This window comes from Anomaloglossus baeobatrachus, chromosome 10 (genome assembly GCF_048569485.1).
Source record: "Anomaloglossus baeobatrachus isolate aAnoBae1 chromosome 10, aAnoBae1.hap1, whole genome shotgun sequence".
NCBI lineage: Eukaryota > Metazoa > Chordata > Amphibia > Anura > Aromobatidae > Anomaloglossus > Anomaloglossus baeobatrachus.
Window position 1 is genome coordinate 173729340 of NC_134362.1, and position 26699 is coordinate 173756038.

Below are 26699 nucleotides of genomic sequence, written 5' to 3' on the forward strand. Positions count from 1 at the left end.
CCGTAACGATAGGCCAGGAGAAATGTCATCCATGTGTCATACCACAACGATAGGCCAGGAGAAATGTCATCCATGTGTCATACCGCAACGATAGGCCAGGAGAAATGTCATCCATGTGTCATACCACAACGATAGGCCAGGGGCAATGTCATCCATTTGTCATGCCGTAACGATAGGCCAGGCACAATATCCCCCATGCATCATGCTGTAACGATAGGCCAGGCGTAATATCATCCATGCTTAATGCCGTAATGATAGGCCAGGTGTAATGTCATCCATGCATGATGTGATAAAAATAGGCCATGCTCAATGTCAGCCATGTGTCATGCCATAGCGATAGGCCAGGCGCAATGTCATCCATGTGTCATGCCGTAACGATAGGCCAGGCGAAATGTCATCCATGCGTCATGCTGTAATGATAGGCCAGGCACAATGTCATCCACGCATGATGCGATAAAAATAGGCCAGGCACAATGTCAGCCATGTGTCATGCCGTAACGATAGGCCAGGCGCAATATCATTCATGCATCATGCCGTAACGATAGGCCAGGCGCAATATCATCCATGCATCATGCCGTAACGATAGGCCAGGTGCAATATCATCCATGCGACATGCCGTAACAATAGGCCAGGCGCAATGTCATCCATGAGCCATGCCATAATGATAGACCAGGCGCAATGGCATTCATGCATCATGCTGTAACGATAGGCCAGGCGCAATGTCATCCATGCGTCATACCGCAACAATAGGCCAGGTGAAATGTCATCCCTACGTCATGCTGTAACGATAGGCCAGGCACAATGTCATCCATTTGTCATGCCGTAACGATAGGCCAGGCGTAATGTCATCCACATAATGATGCCATAACAATAGGCAAGGTGCAATGTAATCCACGTGTCATGCCGTAATGATAGGCCAGGCGCAATGTCATCAATGCATGAAGCCATAACAATAGGCAAGGTGCAATGTCATCCACGTGTCATGCTGTAACGATATGCCAGGTGAAATGTCATCCATGCCTCATGCTGTAATGATAGGCCAGGCACAATGTCATCCATGTGTCATGCCGTAACGATAGGCCAGGCGCAATGTCATCCATGAGCCATGCCATAATGATAGACCAGGCACAATGGCATTCATGCATCTTGCTGTAACGATAGGCCAGGCGCAATGTCATCCATGCTTAATGCCGTAGTGATAGGCCAGGTGCAATGGCATTCATGCATCATGCTGTAATGATAGGCCAGGTGCAATGTCATCCATGTGTCATGCCGTAGCGATAGGCAAGGTGCAATGTCATCCATGCATGATGCCATAACAATAGCTCAGGCGCAATGTCATCCACGTGTCATACTGTAACGATAGGCCAGGCGCAATATCATTCATGCATCATGCCGTAACGATAGGCCAGGTGCAATGTCATCCATGTGTCATGCCGTAACGATAGTAGGCCAGGCGCAATACCATCCATGCGTCATGCCGTAACGATAGGCCAGGCGCAATATCATCCATGCGTCATGCCGTAACGATAGGCCAGGCGCAATATCATCCATGCGTCATGCCGTAACGATAGGCCAGGTGCAATGTCATCCATGTGTCATGCCGTAACGATAGGCCAGGCGCAATATCATCCATGCGTCATGCCGTAACGATAGGCCAGGCGCAATATCATCCATGCGTCATGCCGTAACGATAGGCCAAGCGTAATATCATTCATGCATCATGCCGTAACGATAGGCCAGGCGCAATGTCATCCATGCATCATGCTGTAACGATAGACCAAGCGTAATATCATTCATGCATCATGCCGTAACGATAGGCCAGCAATGTCATCCATGCGTCATGCCGTAATGATGACTTCCCTTTGGGCCTACAAATCAGAAAAGGCACCGACGATGCCAACAGGTAGAAGGTGGTTCACTACTGACATAGCCATTGGACCAGGGTTCTGTGAATTCATTCGCTCATCCCTATCTTTCAGTCTGAATACATCTCTCAGAACTGTATAAGAAACTATCCTTTGAGGTTTTTGCAATCCTTGGAGCTTTTCCTTTAAGATCCCACCATTACCTGCCGAAGACCAGGACTTCCAAAGCCCCAGTTAATAATTCATGGTTTTTTTAGACCCATGAAATCCCTCACAACAATAATCCTTTAATATATACAGCATATTATTTTCATACTATATTTTAAAGTCTTATTAACTAGGAACAAAAAAAAAAATATATTAGAGGATTAAGCCACTCTGTGTTGAAGTATTTAGGTTGGTTGTTTGATCCCTAAGCATTTTTTGATCCTTGCTAAATTTGCCATGGCCATCAGTCAGAAAAGGAAGAAAATGATCATATACAATGTGAGACAACGGCTTCTGCACGTGTCATTTACTATTCCAGATGCGCAGCTGCGAATGAATGGTTGGCGCTCAGCCAGCAGGGACATACATATAGATCGGAGCACAGGATAACCTGCCTATCTGCACCATCATGTGTCATCTCAACCTATGACCCCCATATACTTGGATGGAAGAAAGTACATATCCCGCATAGTTTGTAGGACTTATGAAAAAATTGCCAACAAATGGCAACTCTTATTGCAATCAAAAATGGCGGCTTATCCTACTCGCCAGGGCGGTAACTTATTTCAGATAGGCCCTCAAACATGTAATAGAGCTTAAATGTGTAGTAGGTGTGGTGATAATAATATTTGCAAATACATCTAATCAGAAATGTAGTACAGTTCTGATTTAACCATGTCTCTTACCTCATGTGCAGGGCATTGCAGCTGCTTAGATATCAATGGTTACATCCACGCAAACCCTAACTCAGTATGTAGGATGAGTAATAATAATAATATTTGCAAATACATCTAATCAGAAATGTAGTATAGTTCTCCTGATTTAGCCATGTCTCTTACCTCATGTGCAGGGCATTGCAGCAGCTTAGGTATCAATGGTTACATCCACGCAAACCCTAACTCAGTATGTAGTATGAGTAATAATAATAATATTTGCAAATACCTCCAATTAGAAATGTAGTATAGTTCTCCTGATATAACCATATATATTACCTAATGTGCAGGGCATTGCATCAGATTAGGTATCCATAGGTAAGTCAGCTCACATCCTATCTCAGTATGTAGTAGGGATAATAATAATAATAATAATAATAATAATAATAATAATAATAATATCAAATACCTTAAATTAAAAATGTCGTATAGTTCTGATAATGCCATGTCTCTTACATCATGTGCAGGGCATTGCAGCAGCTTAGGTATCCATGGTTACGTCCACTAACATCCTAACTCAGTATGTAGTATGTGTAATAATAATAATATTTGCAAATACCTCCAATTAGAAATTTAGTATAGTTCTCCTGATATAACCATATATCTTACCTCATGTGCAGGGCATTGCAGCAGCTTAGATATCAATGGTTACATCCACGCAAACCCTTAGGCTGCTTTCACACATCCAGTTTTTCCTGTGCGGCACAATCCGGCTCTTTGCAGGAAAAACGCAACCGTTTTTTTTTGCTGCCGGTTGCGTTTTTCCTGCATAGACTTTAATTAGTGCCGCATGGGCTTGCGTTCGGTCCGGTTTTTGCCGCATGCTGCAGATTTAGCCGATGCGGCGGCCGGATGGAACGTTGACTGGCACGTTTTTTTGTGCGGCAAAAAAAACCGCATCGTGCCGCATCCGGCCGATGCGGCGTATTTTTCAATGCATGCCTATGGACGCCGGATGCAGCGCGATGCGGCAAAAACCGCATCCGGCCGCCGCATGCGGTTTTTGCCACTGCGCATGCTCAGTAGCATGCCGCAAGCAGCAAAAAACGGACGGGCCGCATTTAAAAAACTTATGCAAGGGATGCGGCTTTTTCGCAGTATGTAGTATGTGTAATAATAATAATATTAGCAAATACCTCCAATTAGAAATGTAGTATAGTTCTCCTGATATAACCATATATCTTACCTCATGTGCAGGATATTGCATCTTACATATCCATGGTTACATCCACTCATGTAGGAACAGTTAGTTAGTGAGTTAGTTGCTTGTGGTCGTAACCATGGATACTTTTGCTGCAATGCCCTGCAGATTAGGTAAGAGACATGGCTATATCGGGAGAACTATACTACATTTCTTAATAGATGACTCCAGTATAAAGATGAACATTTGTCTTTTATTAAAGGGGTTCACCAGATATAGAAAAATACTATGATCGTTCACTGGTTTCGCAATTACAGCATCTTCCCAGGGCATGAAGCTACTAAGTCGCTTCCTGTTTAAATAACAATAACAAGTAAAAAAAATATATTGCAAATTCACCTTAGAAAAATAAAATCTATAAACAATCGGCCAAGCTGGTAAACTGATCGTTGACAGGTTTCGCCATTATGGCTTCTTCCCACGACATGGCACGTTACTGAGCCACTTCCTGTTTTAATAACAATAATAAGATTAAATAAGTATAAATATATAGTTGCTTCCTGTTTAATAATATGCATAAATATATATTGCAAAAATCATCTTAGAAAAGTAAAATCTATAAACAAGTGGCCAAGCTGGTAAGCTGATCGTTGACGGGTTTCGCCATTATGGCTTCTTCCCATGACATGACGCGTTACTGAGCCGCTTCCTGTTTTAATAACAATAATAAGAATAAATAAGTATAAATATATAGTTGCTTCCTGTTTAATAATATGCATAAACATATATTGCAAAAATCATCTTAGAAAAGTAAAATCTATAAACAAGTGACCAAGCTGATTGTTCACGGGTTTCACCATTACGGCTTCTTCCAAGGGTATGAATATACTAAATCACATTCTGTTTCAATAACAATAAATATAAAAATATATAGCAAAATCACCTTGGAAAAATAAAATCTATAAACAATCGGCCAAGCTGATAAGCTGATCGTTGATGGGGTTCGCCATTACGGCTTCTTCTCAGGGCATGACCCTACTACGTTGCTTACTTTTTAAATAACAGTAATAAATGTACAAATATATTGCAAAATCATCTAAGAAAAATAAATTCTATAAACAATTCACCAAGCTGATTAGCTGATCGTTCACGGGTTTCACCATTATGGCTTCTTCTCAGGATATGACTCTATTAAGGTGCTTACTGTTTAAATAACACTAATAAGTATAAAAAAATATTGCAAAATAACCTTAGAAAAATAAAATCTATAAACAATCGGGCAAGCTAGTAAGCTGATCGTTGACAGGTTTCGCCATTACGGCTTCTTCCCACGGCATGACTCTACTAAGTCGCTTCCTGTTTAAATAACAATAATAAGTATAAAAATATATTGCAAAATAACCTTAAAAAATAAAAGCTATACACAGTCAGCCAAGCTGATAAGCTGATCATTCACGGGTTTCACCATTACGGCTTCTTCCCAGGACACGACTCTATTAAGGCGCTTACTGTTTAAATGAAAGTAATAAGTATAAAAATATATTGCAAAATCTTCTAAGAAATATAAATTCTATAAACAATTGACCAAGTTGATTGTTCAAGGGTTTCACCTTTGCGGCTTCTTCTAGGGGCATTAACTTATGAAATAAAATTCTGCCAAAGTCTGGCAGCGAGATGTATATACGCGCGGTCATGATTTTCACCTACCGCCGCCCCCACCGGAAGTCGGTGGTTGGCATGGTAGCACAGGGTCATGTGATGACGCCTGCAGCTATGACGAGTCACTTTCGTTTTCACTCAGCCCGGAGGCCAGTGAAGCAGGAAGTGACCTTATCTGCTGTTTACAGCTGTATAGCTGTGGTGATCAGCAGATAGATCAGAGCGATTGGATTGCTGATCGCTATAGCCCCCTACGGGGACTAGTAAAATAAAAAAAAAAGGAAAAAAAGTTTTAAAAAATAAAAAAAAACAAAACTAAAAGTTCAAATCACCCTCCTTTCACCCCATTGAAAATTAAAGTGTTAAAAAAAAAATACATATACACATATTTGGTATCGCCGTGTTCAGAAATGCCCGATCTATCAAAATATAAAATCAATTAACCTGAAAAAAATTCCAAACGCCAAAATTACGTTTTTTGGTCGCCGCAAGTTTTACGCAAAATGCAATAACAGGCGGTCAAAACGTAGCATTTGCGCAAAAATGGTACCGTTAGAAACGTCAGCTTGAGATGCAAAAAATAAGCCATCACTGAGCCATAGATCCCAAAAAGTGAGAACGCTACGGGTTTCGGAAAATGGCGCAAAACGTACGCCACTTTTATTGGACAAGCTTGTGAATTTTTTTTAACCTCTTAGATACAAGTAAACCTATACATGTTTGGTGTCTACAAACTCGCACCGACCTCAGGCATCATACCCACACATCAGTTTTACCATATAGTGAACACCGTGAATAAAACATCCCAAAAACTATTGTGCCATCACGCTTTTTTTGCAGTTTTTCCACACTTGGAATTTTTTTGCTGTTTTCCAGTACACCATATGGTAAAACTGATGGTTTTATTTAAAAGTACAACTTGTCCCGCAAAAAACAAGCCCTTATATGGCAAGATTGACGGAAAAATAAAAAGGTTACGGCTCTCGGAAGAAGGGGAGGAAAAAACAAAAACGCAAAAACGGAAAGTGCCCGGGGGCTGAAGGGGTTAAGAAAAATAAATTCTATAAACAATTGGCCAAGCTGATAAGCTGATCTTTGATGGGTTTCACCATTACGGCTTCTTCCCAGGACATGATTCTACTAAGTCGCTTACTGTTTAAATAACACTAATAAGTATAAAAATATATTGCAAAATAACCTTAAAAAAATAAAAGCTATAAACAGTCAGCCAAGCTGATAAGCTGATCATTCACGGGTTTCACCATTACGGCTTCTTCCCAGGACACTACTCTATTAAGGCACTTACTGTTTAAATGAAAGTAATAAGTATAAAAATATATTGCAAAATCTTCTAAGAAATATAAATTCTATAAATAATTGGCCAAGCTGATTATTCACGGGTTTTGCCATTATGGCTTCTTCCCAGGTCATTACCTTAGTAAGTCTCTGCCTGTGTAAATAAGAATAATAAGTATAAATTTTATTTTTCTAAGGTGATTTTGCAATATATTTTTTTATAAACAATTGGTCAAACAGATAGGCTCATTATTCACGGGTTTCGCCACTATGGCTTCTTCACAGGACATGATCCTACTAAGTTGTTTCATGCTTAAATAACAGTAATAAGTGTAAAAATATATTGAAAAATCATCTAAGAAAAATAAATTCCATAAACAATTGGCCAAGCTGATAAGCTGATCGTTCACGGGTTTCACCATTACGGCTTCTTTCCAGGACACGACTCTATTAAGGTACTTACTGTTTAAATAACACTAATAAGTATAAAAATATATTGCAAAATCATCTAAGAAAAATAAAATCTATAAACAATTGGTCAAGCTGATAAGTTGATCATTCACAGGTTTCGCCAATATAGCTTCTTCACAGGACATGATCCTACTAAGTTGTTTCCTGTTTAAATAACAGTAATAAGTGTAAAAATATATTACAAAATCACCTTAGAAAAATAAAATCTATAAACAATCAACGAAGCTGATAAACTGATCGTTCATGGGTTTCGCCATTTCGGCTTCTTCTAGGGGCATTAACTTGTAAAATAAAATTTGATAAGCTGATCATTGAAATGTATGGGGAGGATGAAGGAAGGGGTGAATAGATATAGCTTTTAACCGACTGATTATAGATGTATGGGCATCTTTATTAAACGGGCATCATAGCGGTCAATTCATTTTTTTGCACTCAAGTTGGATGGACCATTGTAGGGTTAATCTGGGCTTAAAAATATTATCTTTTATGTGCAGTCATTCTTGCAGCCATAAGCGAGAGCGCTCGAATGCCGCGCCTTTTTCATTCTCTGTCAGCCAAGTGATCTGATTCTGTGACACAGCTGCGGAGAAGAACATTGCTCCTCTGATAGATAGAGCTTTAGATAAGATTACATGGTGTGCGCGTATCTTGATGACACACTTGTCTAAGCAGCCTTTTAGAGGATAGCCTAATACACATTCTGGAAATACTGCTAATGAATCGCATTTATCTGCCTTTACTTTGAATTATTTGCATTCAGGTTTTGTTTACATTCATGGGTATATATATATATATAGAGAGAGAGACTGTGGATCATTTTCACAATCTGCACATGGAGCTGAAATGAGTCGGGAGTTTGCTTTAAACATCTCTTTAAGGATTTTTAAGACATCTACAAATACCACAATTAAAGGGGAAAAAAAACATTATATAGGATTTTATATAAGGACTAGCTGTAGCACCCAGCATTGCCCGGCATAGTAACTGTCTCTCTGTCTCTCTCCCAGTCTCTGTCTGTCTGTCTCTGTCTGTCTCTTTCCTTGTCTGTCTGTTTCTATCTCTCTGTATTTGCATTAGTCTATCTGTTTCAATCCCTGTATCTGTCTGTCTCTCTCTCCCTGTCTTTTTGCCCGGCTGTCTCTTTGCAAGGCTGTCTGTTTCTAGTTCTGTCTCTTTCCTGGTCTGTCTCTTTCCAGGTCTGTCTCTTTCCAGGGCTGTCTCTTTCCAGGTCTGTCTCTTTCCAGGGCTGTCTCTTTCCAGGGCTGTCTCTTTGCCCGTCTGTCTCTTTCCAGGGCTGTCTCTTTCCAGGTCTGTCTCTTTCCAGGTCTGTCTCTTTCCAGGGCTGTCTCTTTCCAGGGCTGTCTCTTTCCAGGGCTGTCTCTTTCCAGGGCTGTCTCTTTGCCCGTCTGTCTCTTTCCAGGTCTGTCTCTTTCCAGGGCTGTCTCTTTCCAGGTCTGTCTCTTTCCAGGGCTGTCTCTTTCCAGGGCTGTCTCTTTGCCCGTCTGTCTCTTTCCAGGGCTGTCTCTTTCCAGGTCTGTCTCTTTCCAGGTCTGTCTCTTTCCAGGGCTGTCTCTTTCCAGGGCTGTCTCTTTCCAGGGCTGTCTCTTTCCAGGGCTGTCTCTTTGCCCGTCTGTCTCTTTCCAGGGCTGTCTCTTTCCAGGTCTGTCTCTTTCCAGGTCTGTCTCTTTCCAGGGCTGTCTCTCTCCAGGTCTGTCTCTTTCCAGGGCTGTCTCTTTCCAGGGCTGTCTCTTTGCCCGTCTGTCTCTTTCCAGGTCTGTCTCTATCCAGGTCTGTCTCTTTGGGCATTTGTCTCTTTGCCTGGCTGTCTCTTTGCCCGGTTGTCTCTTTGCCCAGCTGCCTCTTTTCAGAGCTGTCTCTTTCCCGTCTGTCTCTTTGCCCGGTCTGTCTCTTTGCCCGTCTGTCTCTTTGCCCGTCTATCTCTTTCTAGGTCTGTCTCTTTCCAGGTCTGTCTCTTTCCAGGTCTGTCTCTTTGGGCATTTGTCTCTTTGGGCATTTGTGTCTTTGCCTAGCTGTCTCTTTGCCCGGCTGTCTCTTTGCCCGGCTGTCTCTTGCCAGGGCTGTCTCTTTGCCCTTCTGACTCTTTGCCCGGCTATCTCTTTGCCCGGCTGTCTCTTTGCCCGGTCTATCTCTTTGCCCAGTCTGTCTCTTTGCCCTTCTGACTCTTTGCCCGGCTATCTCTTTGCCCGGCTGTCTCTTTGCCCGTCTGACTCTTTGCCCGGCTGTCTCTTTGCCCGGTCTGTCTCTTTGCCCGGTCTGTCTCTTTGCCCGGTCTGTCTCTTTGCCGGTCTGTCTCTTCCCCGATCTGTCTCTTTCCCGGTCTGTCTCTTTGCCAGTCTGTCTCTTTCCAGGGCTGTCTCTTTGCCCAGCTGTCTCTTTGCCCAGCTGTCTCTGTCTGTGTCTCTGTCTCTCTTTATCCGTCTCACCACCGACATCTTTTTACCTCACACATAAGCTTCTTATACTAACAGTTTATTTTGTTCCTATAGCAACCACTCACAGTTGCTATTTATCGCCTGCAGCTCCCAGCTCCATTCAGTTTAATGGCTGCAGGATTTTTGTAGAGTAACTGGAAAGCACGGGGTTAAATTTTCCCGCCCAAACATAGTCTATGACGTTCCCCGAGTCACATGGGGTGTCTGTGCACAATTTTGTGATTGTAAATGTGACGGTGCAAATTCCTTTAGCGGACATACACACACATACATACATACATACACTGAGCTTTATATATTAGATGTGCTCTTTAAGGAAAACGCCAGACAAAGCTTAAATATTTTGCTATACCTAAATAGGTGGAGCATGACACAGGGACATGAGGTATGCGCCACCCCTTTAAAATTTTGCTTTGGATGTTCCTTTAAAGAAGAACTCAACAACTTAAGTCTTAGGTTTCATGGCTATAATAGTCACTGGTAAACCCTGACACTGATACTTCTCCACAGTGGTGTACAAAGAAGAAACAGGGCCCCAGTGTAAAGATTAAAGGGGTTCTCCAGATACAAAAAAAACTAGAGAAAAAGTCATTCTTATGTTTATCTGATCTAATACTAGAGATACCAGAATACTAAGGTAAGAAGAGGCTGCTCACACTGATGTCCACCCTGTCTATCTGATCTAATACTAGAGATACCAGAATACTAAGGTAAGAAGAGGCTGCTCACACTGATGTCCACCCTGTCTATCTGATCTAATACTAGAGATACCAGAATACTAAGGTAAGAAGAGGCTGCTCACACTGATGTCCACCCTGTCTATCTGATCTAATACTAGAGATACCAGGGGTACTAAGGTAAGAAGAGGCTGCTCACACTGATGTCCACCCTGTCTATCTGATCTAATACTAGAGATACCAGGGGTACTAAGGTAAGAAGAGGCTGCTCACACTGATGTCCACCCTGTCTATCTGATCTAATACTGTATACAACAGGGTTCTGAGGTAAAAAGAGGTTGCTCACATTGCTGTCCACTCTGTCTATCTGATCTAATACTGAAGACAAAAGGGTAATGAGGTAAGAAGAGGCTGCTTATACTGCTGTCCCCCCTGTCTTTCTGATCTAATAGTAGAGATACCAGGGGTACTAAGGTAAGAAGAGGCTGCTCACACTGCTATCCACCCTGTCTATCTGATCTAATACTAGAGATACCAGGGGTGCTAAGGTAAGAAGAGGCTGCTCACACTGCTGTCAACTCTGTCTATCTGATCTAATACTAGAGATACCAGGGGTACTAAGGTAAGAAGAAGCTGCTCACAATGCTGTCCACCCTGTCTATCTGATCTAATACTAGGGATGCCAGGGGTACTAAGGTAAGAAGAGGCTGCTCACACTGCTGTCCACCCTGTCTATCTGATCTAATACTAGAGATACCAGGGGTGCTGAGGTAAAAAGAGGCTGCTCACACTGCTGTCTACCCTGTCTATCTGATCTAATACTAGAGATACCAGGGGTACTAAGGTAAGAAGACGCTGCTCACACTGCTGTCCATCCTGTCTATCTGATCTAATACTAGATGTATCAGGGGTGCTGAGGTACCAAGAGGCTGCTCACACTGCTGTCCACCCTGTCCATCTGATCTAATACTAAAAATACCAAGGGTGCTTAGGTATGAAGTAGCCACACATATTTCTGTGCACCCTGTTTATCTGATCTAATACTGGAGATACCAGGGGTGCTAAGGTAAAAAGAGGCTGCTCACACCACTGTCTATCCTGGCTGGCTGAGGATCTGAGATACCAGGTGTGCAGAGGTAAGAATAGGTACAAAGAGGCCAGTCATACTGTTACTCACCCTGTTTATGTGATGTAATACTGAAGATACCAGAGACACTGAGGTAAGAAGAGGCTGCTCACACTAATGTCCACCCCTTCAATACTTGTTAATATAGCAATAGGATTTATTTTTGTCTGCTAGAAAATATATATAAAATATATAAATTAATATACTGGGAAATAATGTGTGTGCATCTGTTTAAAGTAATAAAATGTTGTTGTAATATATCCCATATGTTAAATGTTAAAATGAAAAAAGGTAGAATCGCTGTGTTTTGGATCTCTTGGATGAAAAAAAAATAAAATCAAAAGAGAAGAGAGGCCCACTGACACCTAAGGGCTTGCATAATCTTAGTACTCGCCCTGCTGTAGACGTATATCTTCAACAAAGAGGTATAACTTGGTGTGGCCAGAACCTGCCCATAGATTTCAATGGGAGCTGTGTAATGTTTAATTTCACCTGTGGGGGCGCTCACTTACAGGATCTTCCAATCATTAAAGCTGATTATTCAAAGCATTAAAGCTGATTGACGCCCCCAGAATGTTGTAATGAGATTGTACAGGCAGAAGAACCCATTAAAAAATATCCAGTTTCCAATCAACAATGCTAAACCCATAAATACACAGTATATAAGAAGACTGTATTGAACTAGGACTAGATGTCCCCAGATGCAACTAGTGACAGGGAAGTCAAACAAACCAAAGGTCAGGAGCCAGGAAGTCATATATGGACAACAGGGATGAAGGAAAGCTGAAGTTAGAGCACAAGCCGGAGGTCAGAAGCCACAAAGTCACGTAGGGTACACTGGGGAAAAGTGGAGCTGAGGTCAGGGTACAAGTCGGAGGTGAGAAGCCAGGAAGTCATGTAGGGTACACTGGGGGAAAAGCGGAGGTGAGATCTGGGTACAAGCTGGAGGTCAGAAGCCAGGAAGTCACATAAGGTACACTGGAGAAAAGTGGAGGCGAGGTCAGAGCACAAGCCGGAGGTCAGAAGCCAGGAAGTTACGTAATGTACACTGGGGAAAACTGGAGCTGAGGCCAGGGTACAAGCCAGATGTGAGAAGCCAGGAAGTCATGTAAGGTACACTGGGGAAAAGTGGAGATGAGGTCAGGGTAAAAAGCCAGAGGTGAGAAGCCAGGAAGTCATGTAAGGTACACTGGGGAAAGTTGAGCCGAGGTCAAGGTACAAGCTAAAGGTGAGAAGCCAGTAAGTCACGTAAGGTATACTGGAGAAAAGTGGAGCCAAGGTCAGGGTACAAGCCAGAGGTCAGAAGCCAGAAAGTCATGTAAGGTACACTGGAGAAAGTGGAGCCGAGGTCAATGTACAAGCCATCAATGTACAAGTAGTGGACAACCCCTTTAATAAAAGCCTATTCCACTGATTATCATTAATACAGTTCTCCTTGCCCCATCAAAAATTCTCTACGTTCCCGGAGATGAAATGAAGCATAAGGAGATTTCTGTTTCCCGCACAGGTTCCCTCTTTACACCTCATGCAATAGTAATGACACACAATACTTACATTGTGGCACATAATATAAAAGTTACAGCCAGAGAACACAATATAATGACTTTACTAAGCAAATTGTTCCACCGCGCTGATACAATGAGTATATCTTATGCCGCCAGTCTGCAGACACATTATAATGACATTCACCTCCGATCCTGATAGCTCCGGCAGAGGTGTCAAAATGTTGACATTATACAGTGCATTCACATCCCAGCTACATAAATAAAATGAAGATATATCAAGTCAGCCTCATGTTTTAAAAGTGCATTTTTATTAATAAACCCCGCTGGCTGAAAGCAACAGCTCATCTTCTGCTGGAAGCGAGTGACAACAAAGTGTAGTGGTACGGCATTAAATAAGAGGACGCGGAGAAGAAAATATACTGCCTAGATGAATGGTATTTATAAAGCAGAAACCATTTACATCGAATTCTTCCACGCTGTCACCTGCAAGCCCCGGATCACCGAGCAGTCCAGATTATCACAGGCAAATATACACAAAATCCAACGTAAAAGTATTGAATCCAGTTTATATAATAATGTAAAATGTAACAAAAAAAAACAATATAATTTGTAAAATTAATATCTTTAAATAAATGTAATGTTGGCCCATTCCAATAATAACAAAGGGGTATATACAGTGAAACTTTTAGACGATCACCCAAGTTGGGGGGCTTGAAGAGCTTAAGCATCTTAGAGGAGCTCCTAGTATCCTGAGGTCATCCTGTCGAAAAAACCCAACTTACCTGCGCCCGGTTGCACGCTCATGGGTAACAGGTCCTTTCTGACTCCCACCAAAGTGCCTGAGTGAGTACCTGATCATCCCCTGCTTCCAGCTGTCCCTGCACACCACCGCTCCACCACCATTCAGAGTCCCGGGGTCTCCCCTACCCGTGGAGGGAACATCATCTGACTGCCCCACTCAATCTCCCCCGAGTACTCCCAATGGCAGCGGCGGTACTCCCTTACCGCGAACCACGGGTGGCGTCACGATCTATTATCCCCTGTAAATAGCCCCCTTTTCATTTTGAGAGTGGCCGCGAGCCCCCGTATCCGGAGACCCTCGAGCCACAGCGGTGACCCTGGATCCGAGCGGTTCGACCGCTGCAGGGGTGGCACACAAGCACCCCATGTCCCTTCCTGTCCAGCTGTGGCTTCACAGATGATTCGCATGATCTCCTTCTGAACATATTGGCAACCATATTCCTCAAATCAGGGACCGCTAGCTCTTTCAAAATCATAACCTGTCCGTTCTGAAAATATGGATTTTTGCAGGATTCTTTTTTTGACATGGGAGTCTATGGAAGGGGATCTGTTAAAGGATTGCTATTAGGTCGTACGCTTTTTAATTTGTAAAAGATCCGTTTTTTGCTTAATAGATCTAGTTCAAATGAAAGACTAAGGCGGGCTTTGCACACTACGACATCGCAGGCCGATGCTGCGATGCCGAGTGCGATAGTGCCCGCCCCCGTCGCAGCAGCGATATGTGGTGATAGCTGGCGTAGCGAAAGTTATCGCTACGCCAGCTTCACACACACACTCACCTGCCGTGCGACGTCCCTGTGGCCGGCGACCCGCCTCCTTGTTAAGGGGGCGGGTCGTGCGGCGTCACTGCGACGTCACACGGCAGGCGGCCAATCAGAGCGGAGGGGCGGAGATGACCAGGATGTAAACATCCTGCCCACCTCCTTCCTTCCGCATATCCTACGGAAGCCGCAGTGAGGCCGGTAGGAGACGTTCCTCGCTCCTGCGACTTCACACACAGCGATGTGTGCTGCCGCAGGAGCGAGGAACAACATCGGACCGTCGCGTCAGCGTAATCATGGATTACGCCGACGCTGCACCGATGATACGATTACGACGCTTTTGCGCTCGTTAATCGTATCATCCAGCCTTTACACACTGCGATGTCGCATGCGATGCCGGAAGTGCGTCATTTTCAATTTGACCCCACCGACATCGCACCTGCGATGTCGCAGTGTGCAAAGTGCCCCTAATAGTAGTCCTTTAACAGATCCATTTTACATAGACTCCCACGTTAAAAAAAACCAAACAGATAACGCAAAAATTCATATTTCAAAACGGACAAAAAAGTTGGGGTAGCAGAACTTTTCTGACAAGGGATCCGATTACTAGATATGTGAACTCAGCCTTAGATGGAAATACCTCTTTCTTTAAGGCTAAGTGCACAGGGTTCTTCAAGGAGTTATTGAAGCAGAAAATGAGTGGAAACTGGGCAAAAACTCTCTAAAACCTCCCTCAGATCTCAAAAGTCCTCAGAAACTTGAAGCTTTTGATCAATTTCTGCTCCAAAAACTCAAAAAAGGTTCAGTTTGCACATAGACCAAACTGGATGGGTTTAGAAAAATGTCATGCAAGGTATAGGGTTCAAATTTAGAGAGAAAAGGGTTAATAGACCATGCTGTCGTAGAAAAGAGGATCCATGTAGAAGGTCTTTTCTACGGCAGTACAGTCTATTAACCCTTTTCTCTCCAAATTCGAACTATATCTGTACATGGGTTCTGCTGCAGCATACTTACGCCATTAGGCCCTGTGCGCACGCTGCGGATTTACCCGCGAAATTGGCACGGAATTCGCTGAAAGAATGCTGCAGAAAAATGTTTATGACATTTCTCCAGTCCTTCTCCATTAAAATCTATGGGGATTAAAAAATGCTGTGCGCACACTGCGTTTTCCTGTCCCTGCGAATCTTGCTGCGGAATTTCCGCTGCGGAATTATTGAGCATGTCACTTAATTTCCACAGGTGCCTGCGGTTTTTGCCATAGATAATGGTAAAAACCCGCAGGGACCAACCTGTAGAAAAAACGCGCTAAATCCACATGCCGATTTTGCAGCGTTTTTTTACTGCACGTGGCAGGAATCTTTCAGAGGGTCCAGAATTTTCTTAAGAAAATTCCATTTACTAGTGCGCACAGAGCCTAAAGCGGGCTTTACACGCTACGAGATCGCTACAGCGATCTCGTTGGGGTCACGGATTTTATGATGCACATCCGCCCGCTGTAGCGATGCCGTTGCGTGTGACACCTATGAGCGATTTTGCATCATCTCAAAAACGTGCAAAATCGCTCATCGGTGACATGGGGGTCCGTTCTCAAATACCGTTAATGCTGCAGTAACGAAGTTGTTCCTCATTCCTGCGGCAGCACACATCGCTATGTGTGACGCCGCAGGAACGAGGAAGCTCTCCTTACCTGCCTCCCGGCCGCTATGCGGAGGGAAGGAGGTGGGCGGGATGTTACATCCCGCTCATCTCCGCCTCTCTGCTTCTATTGGGCGGCGGTTCAGTGACTCTGCAGTGACGTTTCTGTGACGCTGAACGAACCGCCCCCTTAGAAAGGAGGCGGTTCGCCGGTCACAGCGACATAGGGAAGGTAAGTATGTGTGACGGGTCCGGGCGATGTTGTGCAACAAGGGCAGCAATTTGCCCGTATCGCACAACAGATGGGGGTGGGTACGCACGATGGCGATATCGGTACTGATATCGCAGTGTGTAAAGCGGCCTTTACAATGGTTGTGACTCTCACAACCACAGGTGAGTCTACCCTTACAGCACCTTTGCTGACAGTGTGTTAGAATAAGACCCTATTTGTGCCTACTGCCTCTTCCAGCATTTTTAAATATGCCAGGTATGGCAAAATATTGAGCGAATGGTGAAAAGGGAGGGGAGGGAGAAGGAAAACCCTGTGTCTAGTTGAGGGGGGAGATGGTGACCCCTGATAAAACCTTTTGCTGGCCCTAGGCTGCTCTGACATTCCTAGATAGGTTCCACACCTATACGCCAAGCAGGATACCTAGGCCCTGGTTGAACATGAACTGGGTCCTAGGTAATGAACGGGCGGGATGAGCGCTAGTCAACCCCACTAAGTCCTAAAGAACACACAGGGAAAACAATCAGGGAAAATCAAACAACGTATCTCCAACATGACTTAGGGAGAGGAACAGCAACATACAACAAGGTTTCTCCAGATGATTATAAGTTGACTGCTTGCACTCAAGACCATATAGAGACTTAACTCTATCACCAGCAACATACCAAAGGGAAATGCAGGCATATAAAGACACAAAGGGATAATGATTAGCAGCTGAAGGGAAAAGATCTCCACAGGGTCCTAAAGGGGAAGTGTGAACCCTAACAGAGAAGACCACAAAACTCCATTCACACCACACAGAAAAGGATGGAAAATCAAGGAGCAGTTTGTGCAGCCAAACATCGTGACCTTCTGTAGCCGGACACCACAGGACTAAATGGTCAAAAATTCTAATTATTTTGGTAATGTGTTTGATAAATCAAGACTCACAGGTGTATTTAAGTAGACAGTAGATAATAATAAAAAATTATACTCTAAAATTACTTATTTATACAGTATTTTAGCCTCAATTATGACATACCATGTGTTTTCTATGTAGGTGTACCGAGGAAATAACGGATTACTCTGCATTGGAGGGATCATCATTTTTTGAGATGAAAGGTCATTTCTCAGGACATATTTGTAAGGATGTCATGTCGAAGCTCACTTTAATCATGTGTCCTGTCATTTTCCAGGATAACAAATCCCGCAATCCAATATTCTCCATTAACTATATTGCTGCTTAAGCTGAAGGCTTCTTAATAAATGTTCAAACCAAATTCAGCCTTCAATAGAAATTGGATGAGTCGTGTTACACATTAGTTAATAGTTGAATCTTAATGACACACCGAACATACACATCTGAGTGGTGAATTTTTACCTGATCTAATAGGAGAGCCCCCTGTGATGGCTGGAAATCATTGACTCTGCACTTATCGACATTGCTGAAGAACGCGGGCACAATAATGGTCACACAGGGATAATGCTGACTTGGAGAATCTACGTTCCTTGTGGTGGACCTGCATCTGGTCAAACGTCCTAGTTCATTAACTTAATACTAACCAGATATTAACCATTATCACTTCTTAACCTACATACACAACATGAAGGTAACTCTCAAGGTTGGTGGCCAACATCCGGTTGTGTTGGACAGTGTACTGAAGATTAATACTAGCTAAGAAGAAGGGTCTAGTGGGAGAACTTTTCTCCTTGCGGAAACTGACAAAAAAGCTAAGCTGAAGCTAAGAAGAAAGAAGGGATGGACACGGAAGGAAACCAGTGCCAGATCCAAACTGGACTCGTAGTCTTGGTGCCCCTGCATGGCACTGTTTTATATTTTCAGTTCAATATCTGGCTACGTCAATATGTTACCGGTTATTTCAAGGGTATGGGGGAGTTAGGTCAGGGTCTTGTGAGGAGACAGGGACAAGCTGGGGGCCCAGATCTCACTACCCTTAAAGGCCGCTTTACACGCGGCGATTTATCGTGCGATCGCACCCGCCTCCACCATTTATGCGTTACGGGCAATTTGTTGCCCGTGGCGCACAAAGTCGTTAACCCCTGTCACATGTACTTACCTCCCGAACGACCTCGCTGTGGGCAGCGAACATCCTCTTCCTGAAGGGGGAGGGACGTTCAGCGCCACAGTCACGTCACACAGCGGCCGCCCAATAGAAGCAGAGGGGCGGAGATGAGCGGGACGTAACATCCTGCCCACCTCCTTTCTTCCGCATTGCCGGTGGGACACAGGTAAGCTGTCTTCGTCGTTCCCGGGGTGTCACACGTAGCGATGTGTGCTGCCTCGGGAACAATGAACAACCGGCGCGCAGAAGGACGTTCGATTTTTTGAAAATGAGCGACGTGTCAACAAGCAACGATAAGGTGAGTATTTTTGCTCATTCACAGTCGCTCGTAGCTTTCACACGCTACAATATGTCAAACGATGCCGGATGTGCACTAACGACGTGACGCCGACGACATATCGTTAGATATATCGTAGCGTGTAACGGGCCCTTTAGTGTACCTCAGGGATAAGGGTTAGTGCAGGGATACCAGTCTGAGGGCCAGTTACATATAGTTACATAGTTACATAGTTACTAAGGTTGAAAAAAGACCTAGGCCCATTTAGTTCAACCTTCCTCCACCAGTTCTACACCTGGTCACCAAGTCATTTATAACCAACAATGTTGTGTGTAGTGAGGAAATCATCCAGCCCTGATATAAAAGCTGTTATAGTATCTGCCATTACTACCTCTTGTGGTAGTGCATTCCACAGTCTGACTGCTCAAACTGTAAAGAACCCTTTCCTATTTAGCTGTCGGAATCGCTTTTCTGCCACTCGCAGTGAGTGCCCCCTGGTCCTTAGTACTGTCTTTGGAAGAAATAATTCATGTGCCAGTCCTTTATATTGACCACACATGTATTTATACATATAAATGAGATCTCCTCTGAGACGTCTTTTTTCTAAGCTAAACATATCTCACTTTTTCAACCTGTCATCATATGGGCGGCCTTCATCCCTTGTAATAGTCTAGTTGCTGCCTTTGAACTAACTCTAACTTCTGAATGTCCTTTTTAAAATGTGGAGCCCAAAACTGGTTCCCATATTCCAGATGTGGCCTTACAAGTGATTTATAGAGGAGTAACAATACGTTGGGATCACGGGATCTAATCTTTCTTTTTATACACGCTAAAATCTTGTTTGCTTTAGCAGCTGCTGCTTGGCATTGAGTGCTGCTGCTCAGCTTATTTGTAATGAGAATACCCAAGTCCTTCTCCTGTTCTGTAGTCCCGAGTTTACTTCCATGTAATGTATATGCAGCTATAGGATTACTCCGTCCTAGGTGCATTACTTTACATTTATCAACATTAAATCTCATTTACCAAGTATCTGCCCATTCTGACATCTTATCCAGATCTTTTTGTAATATTGTACTATCAAGGTCAGTTTTTAATATCCTACATAGTTTGGTGTCATCAGCAAAGACTGAGGGGTGCTTCACACATAGCGAGATCGCTACCGAAATCGCTGCTACGGCATGGTTTTGGTGACTCAACAGTGACCTCATTAGCGATCTCGCTGTGTGTGACACTGAGCAGCGATCTGGCCCCTGCTGCGAGATCGCTGCTCGTTACACACAGCCCTGGTTTGTTTTCTTCAAAGGCGCTCTCCCGCTGTGACACACAGATTGCTGTGTGTGACAGCGAGAGAGCGACGAAATGAAGCGAGCAGGGAACAGGAGCCGGTATCTGGCAGCTGCGGTAAGCTGTAACCAGGGTAAACATCGGGTAACCAAGGTGGTTACCCGATATTTACCTTAGTTACCAGCCTCCGCAGCTCTCACGCTGCCTGTGCTGCCGGCTCCGGCTCTCTGCACATGTAGCTGCAGTACACATCGGGTTAATTAACCCGATGTGTACTGTAGCTAGGAGAGCAAGGAGCCAGCGCTAAGCAGTGTGCGCGGCTCCCTGCACATGTAGCTGCAGTACACATCGGATTAATTAACCCGATGTGTACTGTAGCTAGGAGAGCAAGGAGCCAGCGCTAAGCAGTGTGCGCGGCTCCCTGCTCTCGCGGTTATGATCGCTGCTTCGGCTGCTGTGTTTGACAGCTAAGCAGCGATCATAACAGCGACTTACAAGGTCGCTGTTACGTCACAGCAAATGGTGACGTAACAGCGACCTCGTTGTCGCTGTCGCTTAGTGTGAACCAGCCCTGACACTTTACTATCACTCCCATCCACAAGGTCATTAATAAAGAGATTAAACAGCATTGGTCCTAGGACAGATCCCTGCGGCCCCCACTGCTGACTATAGCCCATTTAGAGAACATATCATTTATGACTACTCTTTGTTTCCTATCTTTTAGCCAATTCCTTACCCAGTTGCATATTGTATCCCCTAGTCCTTGCTTCTGGAGCTTTAGTATAAGGTTATTATGTGGTTCAGTATCAAATGCCTTTGCAAAGTCCAAATAAATCACATCAGCTGCATTACCAATATCCAGGTTTGCACTTACCCCCTCATAGAACCCCAACAGGTTGGTTAGACACGACTTATCTTTCATGAATCCATGCTGTCTGTCAGTTATTATATTATTTTCTGCAACATATTTAGTTCAGGTCCCTCTTGCTGTCCAGCCCACCGGTGATATCAGCCTTTCCTTTCCTGATATATTGCCCCCTCCTTATTGTATGCAAATTTAGTCTTGTTAGCCAAGTAGGCATTTTAAATGCTTAGGATGCCTTTTTCTACTACACTTTTTCCTTCCACTCAACTTACCATTAATATGCTTGGCTACAGCACTCTGAGAACAGCCAGCCTCTTTAGCAATGACCTTTTGTGGCATACCCTCCTTGTGGAGTGTGTCAATGACTGCCTTCTGGACACCTGTCAAGTCAGCAGTCTTCCCTATGATTGTGAAAAAGGAGCCAGCACGATCTGAAATTGGCATGCATCATATAAAAAGTGCAAATTCACAGATTTAATCCAACTGTACTATAAAAAAAAAATGAGATTTTTAGCAAATATTTGATCAATTCTTTGAGCCACCCCTGCCAACGTCACGTCAAATCTCAATAGGGGGGTCATACACTATATTATGTATTTCATGTGCCATGCGGCCTCCTAGATAAAGTTAAAAGCAGAACCATAATGGAGCACACATACCTGTAGCCTGTTGGTAGCTGTTCACATTCAGTTGCCTCACCCTTTCCACAGGCATTGCTAATTAAGCACCATACTTGGATCTGGTCCGCCTTTATCAATGGTTGCTGTCTGCCACTGGGAGGGTCAGTTCTGATATAGTCCTGGTATGGGCAGAGCTTCCTCCACATACTGGGAACTGGGCTAGCCTCTATCCACAATTGCCTTTTTTGCAACATGGAAGCGGTTATATACAGGTTACAGGTATGTGTGCTCCATTATGGTTCTGATTTTAACTTTATATAGGAGGCCGCATGGCACATGAAATACATAATATAGGTTAGGACCCCCTATTGAGATTTGCCGTGACGTTGGCAGGGGTGGCTCAAAGAATTGATCAATTATTTGCTAAAAATCGGATTTATATTACAGTACAGTTGGAATAAATCTGTGAATTTTCACTTTTTATATGATGCATGCCAATTTCAGATCGTGCTGGCTCCCCTCTCTTTCCCTATGATTGTGTAACCTACTAAACCAGACTAAGGGACTATTTTAAATGCTTAGAAAGCCTTTGCAGGTGTTTTGTTGTACTTATTCTAATTTTCTGAGATAATGACTTTTGGGTTTTCATTGGCTGTCAGCCATAATCATCAACATTAACAGAAATAAACACTTGAAAAAGATCCCTCTGTATGTAATGACTATATAATATATAGAAATAGATCCCTCACAGAACCACACAGTATTCCAGTGGTTCTATACAACAGAACTGCCTTATTCAGCCTTCGTAAAGTACAGAAATCTCATAAATGAAGCCGATTGGACTTCCTGCTTCGCAATATTTATCCCAAAGGTCATACGTTTCTATACATTTTTATTCAACGCCATTCATATGATGGTTTGTAAACTGCATTCATTTTGTTAGCTCCCTGTAAGCATCTATTGTGGACTGTAGATATGCTACAGTGAACAAGCCTTGCATTACCCGCTATTAGAGGAATTGACTGTGAAAATCTCCAGATTACAATTTTTGGCTCATGTGTCCCCATTGCATGCTCCAGGTTCTCAGCTTGGCTGAAAACAGATGGCCGGTACCCATGAGACTCACTGCACTAAGCAAGGGTCAAGAAGACAGCAATTACGTTTTTCTGCAGTTTACGACTCTGCTGTGGTAAACTTATTGTGACCAATGAAAGGAAAGAGTATAGAAAATCTTTACTGTTTGGATGTATTAAGGGCGTATTATGATGAATGGTATCTGAAAACATTCGTTTTTCGACTACATTCGCTTGTCATCATCACTATACTAATTATCGGCATCCTTCATCTACCCAAGACTTTATTTAATCCCTCATCTTCCCCTCGGAAACCCTCATCTACCCAAGACTTTATCTAAATCCTCATCTTCCCCTCAGAAACCCTCATCTACCCAAGACTTTATCTAATCCCTCATCTTCCCCTCAGAAACCCTCATCTTCCCCTCAGAAACCCTCATCTACCCAAGACTTTATCTAAATCCTCATCTTCCCCTCGGAAACTCTCATCTACCCAAGACTTTATCTAAATCCTCATCTTCCCCTCGGAAACCCTCATCTACCCAAGACTTTATCTAAATCCTCATGTTCCCCTCGGAAACCCTCATCTACCCAAGACTTTATCTAATCCCTCATCTTCCCCTCAGAAACCCTCATCTTCCCCTCAGAAACCCTCATCTACCCAAGACTTTATCTAAATCCTCATCTTCCCCTCGGAAACTCTCATCTACCCAAGACTTTATCTAAATCCTCATCTTCCCCTCGGAAACCCTCATCTACCCAAGACTTTATCTAAATCCTCATCTTCCCCTCAGAAACCCTCATCTACCCAAGACTTTATCTAATCCCTCATCTTCCCCTCAGAAACCCTCATCTTCCCCTCAGAAACCCTCATCTACCCAAGACTTTATCTAAATCCTCATCTTCCCCTCGGAAACCCTCATCTACCCAAGACTTTATCTAAATCCTCATCTTCCCCTCGGAAACCCTCATCTACCCAAGACTTTATCTAAATCCTCATCTTCCCCTCAGAAACCCTCATCTACCCAAGACTTTATCTAATCCCTCATCTTCCCCTCAGAAACCCTCATCTTCCCCTCAGAAACCCTCATCTACCCAAGACTTTATCTAAATCCTCATCTTCCCCTCGGAAACTCTCATCTACCCAAGACTTTATCTAAATCCTCATCTTCCCCTCGGAAACCCTCATCTACCCAAGACTTTATCTAAATCCTCATCTTCCCCTCGGAAACCCTCATCTACCCAAGACTTTATCTAAATCCTCATCTTCCCCTCAGAAACCCTCATCTACCCAAGACTTTATCTAATCCCTCATCTTCCCCTCAGAAACCCTCATCTTCCTCTCAGAAACCCTCATCTACCCAAGACTTTATCTAAATCCTCATCTTCCCTTCGGAAACCCTCATCTACCCAAGACTTTATCTAAATCCTCATCTTCCCCTCGGAAACCCTCATCTACCCAAGACTTTATCTAAATCCTCATCTTCCCCTCAGAAACCCTCATCTACCCAAGACTTTATCTAATCCCTCATCTTCCCCTCAGAAACCCTCATCTTCCCCTCAGAAACCCTCATCTACCCAAGACTTTATCTAAATCCTCATCTTCCCCTCAGAAACCCTCATCTACCCAAGACTTTATCTAAATCCTCATCTTCCCCTCAGAAACCCTCATCTACCCAAGACTTTATCTAAATCCTCATCTTCCCCTCAGAAACCCTCATCTACCCAAGACTTTATCTAAATCCTCATCTTCCCCTCAGAAACCCTCATCTACCCAAGACTTTACACCAATCTGAAAATGTTTTTCCAAAAATTACTAAAATTAAGTGGGTGTCCCATGAATAGAGCCTTGCTATATGCCCTCTTAGTGCATATGGATATCAAATAGGCGACTTCTAATTTAGGTTCCTCTTCCATTGGCCAAAGCCATTGAAAATTGCAACTCAAACACTAGATCAAGGCCAACCCTGTGTCCACCCTTAGCTCTTTGTGGATTTCACTAACAACTGATTTCTCCTTCCTATGCAATATTGCGAAATCACACCCATTGGGTGGTCACATACAATAAAGACACGTATAGCATAATCATCTCTTCACAGTATGGTGAAATCATGTTATTTCTAAATTAGTAATGTCATGAATGTAGCTCCAGCGTCTCTGCACAGATGCCAACTTACTCACCTCCCCGGCTGGGTTGCGTCATCCCCCGCACTCCCCTGGCCATGTACGGGTGCTGCCGTCTCCTTCCCCTCCTGGTGCCTGTGCATGCAGGTTAGGCCTCCCGGGAGAGTGCTTAGAGTGCACACATGCACACCGGCTTTCCTCTTAAATAGCTGGTGTGCCAATTCCAGGAAATGGTGTGCAAAAAAGTAATACCAACTCACCTGTCACCCAATACTGCAGAATCCCAGGGGTGCACGAGATCCGCTGGTAAGTCCAAACCAGCTTGTAGAGGACAACGGGAAAGGAAAGGAGTTGGACCCAGCACCAATTAAAAAAATAGGATTAAAAGTTATTTTCCTTTATTGAAACATTTTGGACAACTTTTCTACATGCCTCACTGAGTAAATTAGAAGGATTCCCGTCTCTTCTTCCCCTTGCAAATGAAATTTATACCCCACCTCCTTAACCTACCTATTCGATTAATATATTTATCAGCTCTTCTGGAATGTCTTGAAGGTTCCTGGATCTATAGTAGACCTGTAGGACTCCTTGCAAAGTTGGCAGATCCTTTGGCCACCTTGAAACATTGGAAGATCTTTTGAGTGCCAAAGCTTTGAGGAATCCTCCAAAAAGCAACCCACCTTGCTGTATGAAACACTAGGATGCTTTGTCATCAGACTGGGACTTGGGTTCATTTTTCAAAAATAATGAATAATGTATATCTCAACCTTATATAATAGTGCTTGAAGCTTTAGAGCCATTGAACATGTTCCATATTTCTGCATAAATTTGACTTAAAACTGCACCAGATATCCATACAAAGGAAATAAAGTGTTCTGTGCACTGACATGCACACATGGAAAATAATAAAAAATAAGGTCTAACTTAAAACTACTACACCTGACCCACCTGGTTGTTGTGCAGAATAGAGGTCCCAGGTGAGCAGTCCCTAAAAGCAGACTGAAACAGCAGTAACTGCATGATGTAGATGACCACTTGGACCTTTGCTTCCCAAGTGGCCATCAAGAGTCCCACGTACCTCCTTAGGAATTCAGGGCAAGGTGCAGAGTAAAAATAAGGTAAACCAAAAGTAATAATCTGCCACAAAAACAATAGGCAGACAGGCTGTATTCCAAGCAGGGTCCACTTCAGAAATATCACTAGCAGAAAATGGAAGACCGAGGAAGCTTTATATATTTTGACTCGCTGGATGACAGGGCAGACTGAATTACAGCATTGGAAACACTTGTTGGCAGAAAAGCAATGAACACACAAACAAAGTGTTCAGAACCAGGACAGTGATCGAACTTGACTATGGCTCAGTGGAAAGGGAAACTAAACAAAATCAAACAAATGAGTAAAAAATGTAAGACTTTGTAATTTTTATTGAAGAAAATGATCCAATATAATGTCTGTTAGTTGCATAAGTATGTGAACTTTTAAGATGAAATTAGGTAGTGGTGTTTTCAATCAATGGGATGTGAACAACCTGTGTTGTTTAAAGAACAGGGATCTATCACTGTCTGATCTTCACAACAGTTGTTTGTGGCGCTCTATCACGCTATGATCAGGGGGAGATTTTTTTTTGGAAACCAGAAGAAGAGTTGATTATGCTCATAAAGCTAGAAAAGTTTACAATACTATCTTTAAAGAGGTTGGACTCCACCAATCCACAGTTAAAAAGATCGTGGACAACATTTAAGTGGTACTTTGCACGCTGCGACATCGCTACTGCGATATCGTCTGGGTCAAATCAAAAGTGACGTACATCCGGCGCCGGTAACAATGTTGCAACGTGTAAAGCCTAGATGC